Consider the following 6,742-nt stretch of genomic DNA (forward strand, 5'->3'; position numbering starts at 1 on the left):
ACATGGTTTCGGGTTCAGTCCCACTGCATGGCACCTTGGGCAAGCGTCTCCTATTATAGCCTCGGGCAGACCAAAGCCTTGTGAGTGGATTTGGTAGACGGAAACTGAAAGAACCCTGTCTTATATGTGTGTGTGTGTACGTTTGTATGTCTGTGTTTTTCCCTCCAGCATCGCTTGACAACCGATGCTGGTGTGTTTACGTCCCTGTAACTTAGTGGTTCGGCAAAAGTACCGATAGAATAAGTACTAGACTTACAAAGAATAAGTCCTGGGTACGATTTGCTCGACTAGACTCAAACAAATAAAAGAATAAAAGAAAATATTTATATATATATATATATATATCTAACCCAAGCGGCCAAATTGATCACACTTGAAAAATCATGGGCTAACGTAGGTATTGACAGAAACAAAAAAAAACAGTAATATATAAAGTGTTTGCACAAACAGAAAACGGCTGGAGGCAGCGAATCCAACTAATATAGAAATGCTGAAAGAAATAATACCCGACATGCAGTATATCTGAAGGGAAAGGCAATTTGCAGGCATTTCACTGCTCTTCATGAGTGAAGCTCTGGCCGTCAAACACACCGTGGTCCTCTATCGGAGCGATAAATATGTTCTCTATCCATTATATTTAGGATGGAGGACGGTAAGAGTTTCCATCTGAGGTGAATATATGTTAGATTTTAACATGCATCGTCTTGGAAGAAAGTAACAGCCTTTTGGAGATGTAGCAGACCTGTCGTGAAAACTACTTTGTGATGTGTGAAGATGCTACACCACATTAAACCAGACATCATCAACAGGCTCCTAGACCTCATTCGCCTTCCGGCGGGGGAGGAGTTGTATGATACGGTCGAGGGCAGAAGGCCACGATACCACCTGTATGTAGAGACTGGCCACTACTGAGCTTTCTACCTTCGATAGAAGATAGGGAACTACAGGCCCCCTTTATTGCCCAATATCAGATCTCCAAAAGCTACAATAACAAAGCAAACAGCCAGCAACAGCAAAAGTGGCACCAACCACGGCAGCAACGGCAACGGCAACAGTACGAAGAAGAAAATTAGCGAAGCCCAGCAACACTAGCAACACCAAAAAGACTATCAACACCAGCACAACATACACCAATAACACCTTCAACAGCAGAAAAAATAACGAACACAAAAGTACCCAGGGGATCTCACAATGAAGGTCTCACTCTCTCTCTCTCTCTCACTCTCTTTCTCTTTCTCACTCTCTTTCTCTCTCTCACTCTCTTTCACTCTCACTTTCTCTCTCTCTCTCTCTCTCTCTCTCTCTCTCTCTCTCTCTCTCTCTCTCTCTCTCTCTCTCTCTCTCTCGCTCTCTCTCTGAACATGCACACATAGACTCTCACACAAGCACAAATACTCTACTACCTATAACCGAAATATTTTCCACAGATACTGACACCTCTGCATCACGAAGTGAAAATAAGGGGAAAACCCCCAGAACCAAATGCAAACTAAAAGTAAAACAAAGAAGCATCATACTCCACACAAACACACGCCAAAAAGACATAGAAAACACATATACAACACACATCTACAGCAACACCAATCTCTGCAGCACCACAGTCGTCAACATATCTACCTCTACCCCACCAGCTCGACCAATACTACCACCACCTCAAAAACCAACCACACAGACACAAAACCTCATGCTAGTAAGGAGGCCCAACAAAGAACTGATGGCCCTTATATCACAAAGTAAGGACATTTAGAAAGAGTGTGATTTTCGGACCAGCACTGTTCAAATACTAGAAACACTGACGATGGGGCGAATGCCGCCGGAGACTTATAAAAATAATAGAGAGAGCTTCTCTGACGATGTGAGAACCCCTAATGCAAAAACCACGAGTAGGCTTTTAAGCAGAGGAGTTAACAAAAGAATCCCAACCAGATATGGAGGTCAAACCACCTGACCTGCAACGTCACCCGGTGCATAAGTAACCCCATTTTTCTTCAATGCTAAGCGCGATGGTTGCGTTGTCAGAGCTAGAACACGTGCTCTAAGACATGAGGGTATGAAAGCCTTTCCTGGGACCGACTGCATAACATGGCAACAAAGCTACAATTCGGTTTTTGATGAGTTGAAATGATCGAGTCCATGCAGACGTGTACGGAATTTCAGCAGTACTTTGCCGGATTATACGGAGCGCGCGGAAGGTCTGAGACGGGGGTGGATTTCACCTCCTACCTTTACGGCATACCGCGCCTTTCGGCCAGGGGTGGAGTTCAGAGAAAGGCCGAAAACAGCCGAAAACTTACGGAACACGATGACTAGGTGTACAAAGGAGAAGTTTCCGGGGATGAATGGACTGCCCTTCAAACAGTATTTTCATATGCCAGACTTGTTCGGTGATCTCTTGGCGGGTATCTACCACAAATGGCACCAGAACGGGAGAATTCCCAGTGCCGCGGGCCGTGGCGTTGTGGTGCTGCTAAGAAAATACCCGAAGAAGTGGGACCAAATAGATAACTCTAATAAACACAAATTACAAAATTTTGACCAAGGTGTTAGCCAAGAGGTTGACGCCTGTCATTGGTAGTCTGGTATCCCAAAGAGATCTAACCTCACGCGTTACATCATGGAGAGGGTAAGTAAATAATGTGGCATGGGTGAAGCCCTGATCAGTTTGGATTAATCGAAAGTTTTCGATCAACTACCAATATTTGAAGGCTGTCCTTGTGGCGACCGGTTTCAGTCCCGTTTTCAGAGTCTGGATCGCTGTAATGTACAGCGACATTTGTTTGATGGTCGAAGCAAATGGAAACTTATTGGAATCGTTTAGCATCGCACGTTTGGTCCGTCAAGGATGACCACTCTCGACCCTTAAATATGTGCTGGCTCTCAAGCCATTCTTACGAAAGCTGAATGTTTCGAGGGAAATCCTGCATGAACAAGGATGCGGAAGATTTGTGTCAGCTTATGCGGACGACGTCACCATAATAGTGTCAGTATCGTAAGGGAGTACGAGACAGTGACAGAAATAAAGTGGGTCTACTGCTCGACACCTGAAGCTACAGTCCTGGATCAACGTAGAATGAAAATGTGCGCTTGGCACCAGGAGTGTCGGCAAGCGCTCACAGCCCTAAGCCAGTCGGTCAATGCAGTCGCAGAAGTTCCACATTGGAGTTCTACAGGGGATTAGTGGCAGGCAAGAGCGATGACGTCCTCGGGGTAGATTAATTGGCTGGTCTTTCCGAAGGACTTTCAGGCAGGAGTCTATGGATAATTTCCAAAACCCCTGGCCTGGCAGTGCTACCAGAAGGCTCTGCCGGTTCGAGACAACTCAACAAGCACGGAAGTGTTATCAGACGGACATGTCTGAGCTGAGTAATGAAACCATTCTGCATGCACTCTTCCAGTGTCCGGACATTACTGATTTGAGGAGCTTTGTCGAACAGCTGTTGTTACGTGTGGGACAGATCCGGTTATCGGCCTAGTCCACCGTGAAGATCTCCCTGTCACCTTCTTTTGGCCAGGAAGGGTATGCAGTTTTCCTCTGCCTGGGAGTTGTGGCGAAAGGAAAGGACTGAAGACAGATACTTTCCTCTTTGGCCAAGCCCTCATCCACTTTCTCATGTTCCACCTGAAAAGGAAGGTGAAGGTGGAGAGGAAAGTGCTATTCTCCACTAATTTTGTTGAAAAGAGAGTGAATGTGCTGAGGATTGTCCCTGCAAACTCAGCATGCACTTGTAAGCCGGAGAGAATGGAGAGGAGAGGGGCGTCCGCCCGAAGTGCTCGTGGCGTTCGGAATGTCCAAGATGAGTGGTATTCTTTCGATGGCCCTGGGTAGAACTCCCCACTTTGGGAGAATTTTATTGTTCGATTTTTTATCAATTGTTATTGTTATTGTTTTTTACATGCACTATATGCAAATCACCACAGCCCTTTGTATTGTATCGGCCTTTGTTTTGGGGTGCGGCCCTTGTGGCCAATAAAGAACGGATTATTATTATTATTATTAGTAGTAGTAGTAGTAGTAGTAGTAGTAGTAGTAGTAGTAGTAGTAGTAGTAGTAGTAGTAGTGGTGGTGGTAGTAGTAGTAGTACTAGTAGTAGTAGTAGTAGTAGTAGTAGTAGTAGTAGTAGTAGTAGTAGTAGTAGTAGTAGTGTCAAGTAAGGCGGCGAGCTAGTAGAAACGTTAGAGCGTCGGATTAAAGTTCCTATTCATTACATTCTGAGTTCAAATTCTGTCGAGGTCGACTTTAGTTTCGAGTCATTAAATAAGTGCTAGTTGAGCAGTGGTGTTCAATGTAATCGACTTACCTCCTACCTCTAAAATCATTTGCTTTGTGCCAAAATCCATTATTATTTTCTCCACTTTGCTTTAACGAGCTACGCCTTGCTTTATACAAGATACACCCAAGTCTCAACCAGAGCCGTCAAGAGATAAAGTTTTACATCTGAAGATACAAAAAGATCTCTGTATGTTACAAAATAAAATCATTTTTACACAATTTATAACAAAAATGAATTAATAAAATTGTATTTACACAGAGAGGAATTTATGTAAAATATGTGAAATACCTGTAAGTAGGATTGACAGCAATTTACTTGTTTTGGGGCTGACTGGAATGTGGTCTACACGTTCGTTTACCTCTTTTGATATTATTCCAAGTGCCCCCAGTCACAATAGCTAATGTTGTTGCTTTGAGATGTCACATATTCTGAGTAGTAGTAGTAGTAATAGTAGTAGTAGTAGTAGTAGTAGTAGTAGTAGTAGTAGTAGTAGTAGTAGTAGTAGTAGTAGTAGTATAGGCATAGCAGAAACAGTCTTACGTCCGACTAAATTATGCTACTATATTCAGAAATCTAACCCGTCCATGTTTGATTTTTCTCCTGGTTCTAGTATATATTTAAAAAATCATATACATGGGTTAATGTCATCGACTATACAGTTTTTCTTACAAATATGCCAATGTGCCAATGTGAAAAATATAGTACAGGGTTCACATTATGTGCCTGTCGATTCCCCACCCTTCCACGCCAGAATTTAAAAATAGGAGAAAAAAAATAGGACACGTTATAACTATACATGAGTTGTCTTAAATGACTTTTCGTGCCTTCGTTTCCTCGTTCTCTACCTCAGTTGATCTTGCAACCTGATTACAGCAGACATGGTCAATAAAGATCATAGTTTACATTTGTGAGTTTTAACAGGTCTTCCAATGAAACAGAAGAAGTTTTGTTTACATGAAACAGCATATATCTTCTTTGTAGTGTCAGGGCAACGTAAAGCTGTTAATATTAATACAGTAGGGTCTTACATTACTGTAATTATAGATTAATAAACAGAAGTGTTTTCCCTCGGCCATATTGTTAATGGTGAACTGTGGTGGTAACACACTTAACTGACATCAGAAAAAATAAAACAAGAAACAACTCTCAGTCAAGCGCATACATACATACATACAAACATACATACATACATACATACATGCTTGCATACATATATGCTTGCATACATACATACATGCATGTATACATACATACATACATACATACATACATGCATACATACATACAAATACGCACACATGCACCCATGTATGTTTGTATCTTGGTTGAGTTGTTAATTATATATAAGCATATTATACGAGAGGTGCTGAAAAGTTCCTGGCTTTGGGTAAAAGAAAATACGGGAGGATCAGTTAAATATAATTTAATTCAACATATTCCCCTCTCAGATTCACACACTTATTGCAGCGGTCCTTCACTTTTTCTAAGACCTATGAAAGAACTTGGAAGGGCCTCCAACCAGGTCTTTTCTGATACCCTTAAAGCCAGGAACTTTTCAGCACCTCCTCGTATGTACATACATATATAAGTATATGTGTGTGCATGGGTATATGTGTGTGTGTGTGTGTGTGTGTGTGTGTGTATGTGTGTTTGTCTGAGTATGTATACGTTCAACTTCCTCCCTTTTCATTTCTCTACCACTCCTCGTTGATCACACGTGACCTGTGGTCACCTCTTCCCTTCTCCCTTTGGTCAGCATAAAGGCAAGACGAACTACTATCTCTCCCCGCTCAAGTTCGTCACATCACAGCGTTCAGTATCTCCTCTCGTTCGACTTAACGGCCTTTAACGTTGTTTTCACTGTTTAATTTTTCCTGTCTTGGTTTTTGTTTGCTACTTTGGAATCCCCGCTTAGCAGGTTAATCCACTTCGCCGGAAGAGCTATTCTAAGAACTCGTTCTGCCTCATCTTCGAAACGCCTTGTTTAGAATAGAGGCAGCTGATGAAGGAAAAGTTCCATATGTGGCTTGACTGTTTTCCTATGTATTCATTTTGTTGTCCGTAAAAAAAGTCCGTTTTTTGTGCTTTGTTTATGTTCCCGTTCCTTTTTTTTTTGTCCACGTTTTTTGACGACCTGTACCCAGATATGCATCTATATATACATGTAGATGTAGGTATATACATATATGTATGTATACATGCATATGCTCATATATCATTTGTATTATGAATATATATACATATATGTGTGTGTGTGTGTGTGTATTTATCAAGGGTTGAACAGAAAGAATACAAGGAGAAAAGTTAGACGAGGAGTGCTAGTCAGCACCAGCATTGCTAGCACCTTCCGTCACTTTAGTAACGACTATACTTAATAATTATATAATATATAATAATTATATAATATATATATATATATATATATATATATAATGATTATTTATATAGATAGGGTAATAAATTGAATACTA

The sequence above is a fragment of the Octopus bimaculoides genome, chromosome 14 (genome assembly GCF_001194135.2).
Source record: "Octopus bimaculoides isolate UCB-OBI-ISO-001 chromosome 14, ASM119413v2, whole genome shotgun sequence".
Taxonomy (NCBI): Eukaryota; Metazoa; Mollusca; class Cephalopoda; order Octopoda; family Octopodidae; genus Octopus; species Octopus bimaculoides.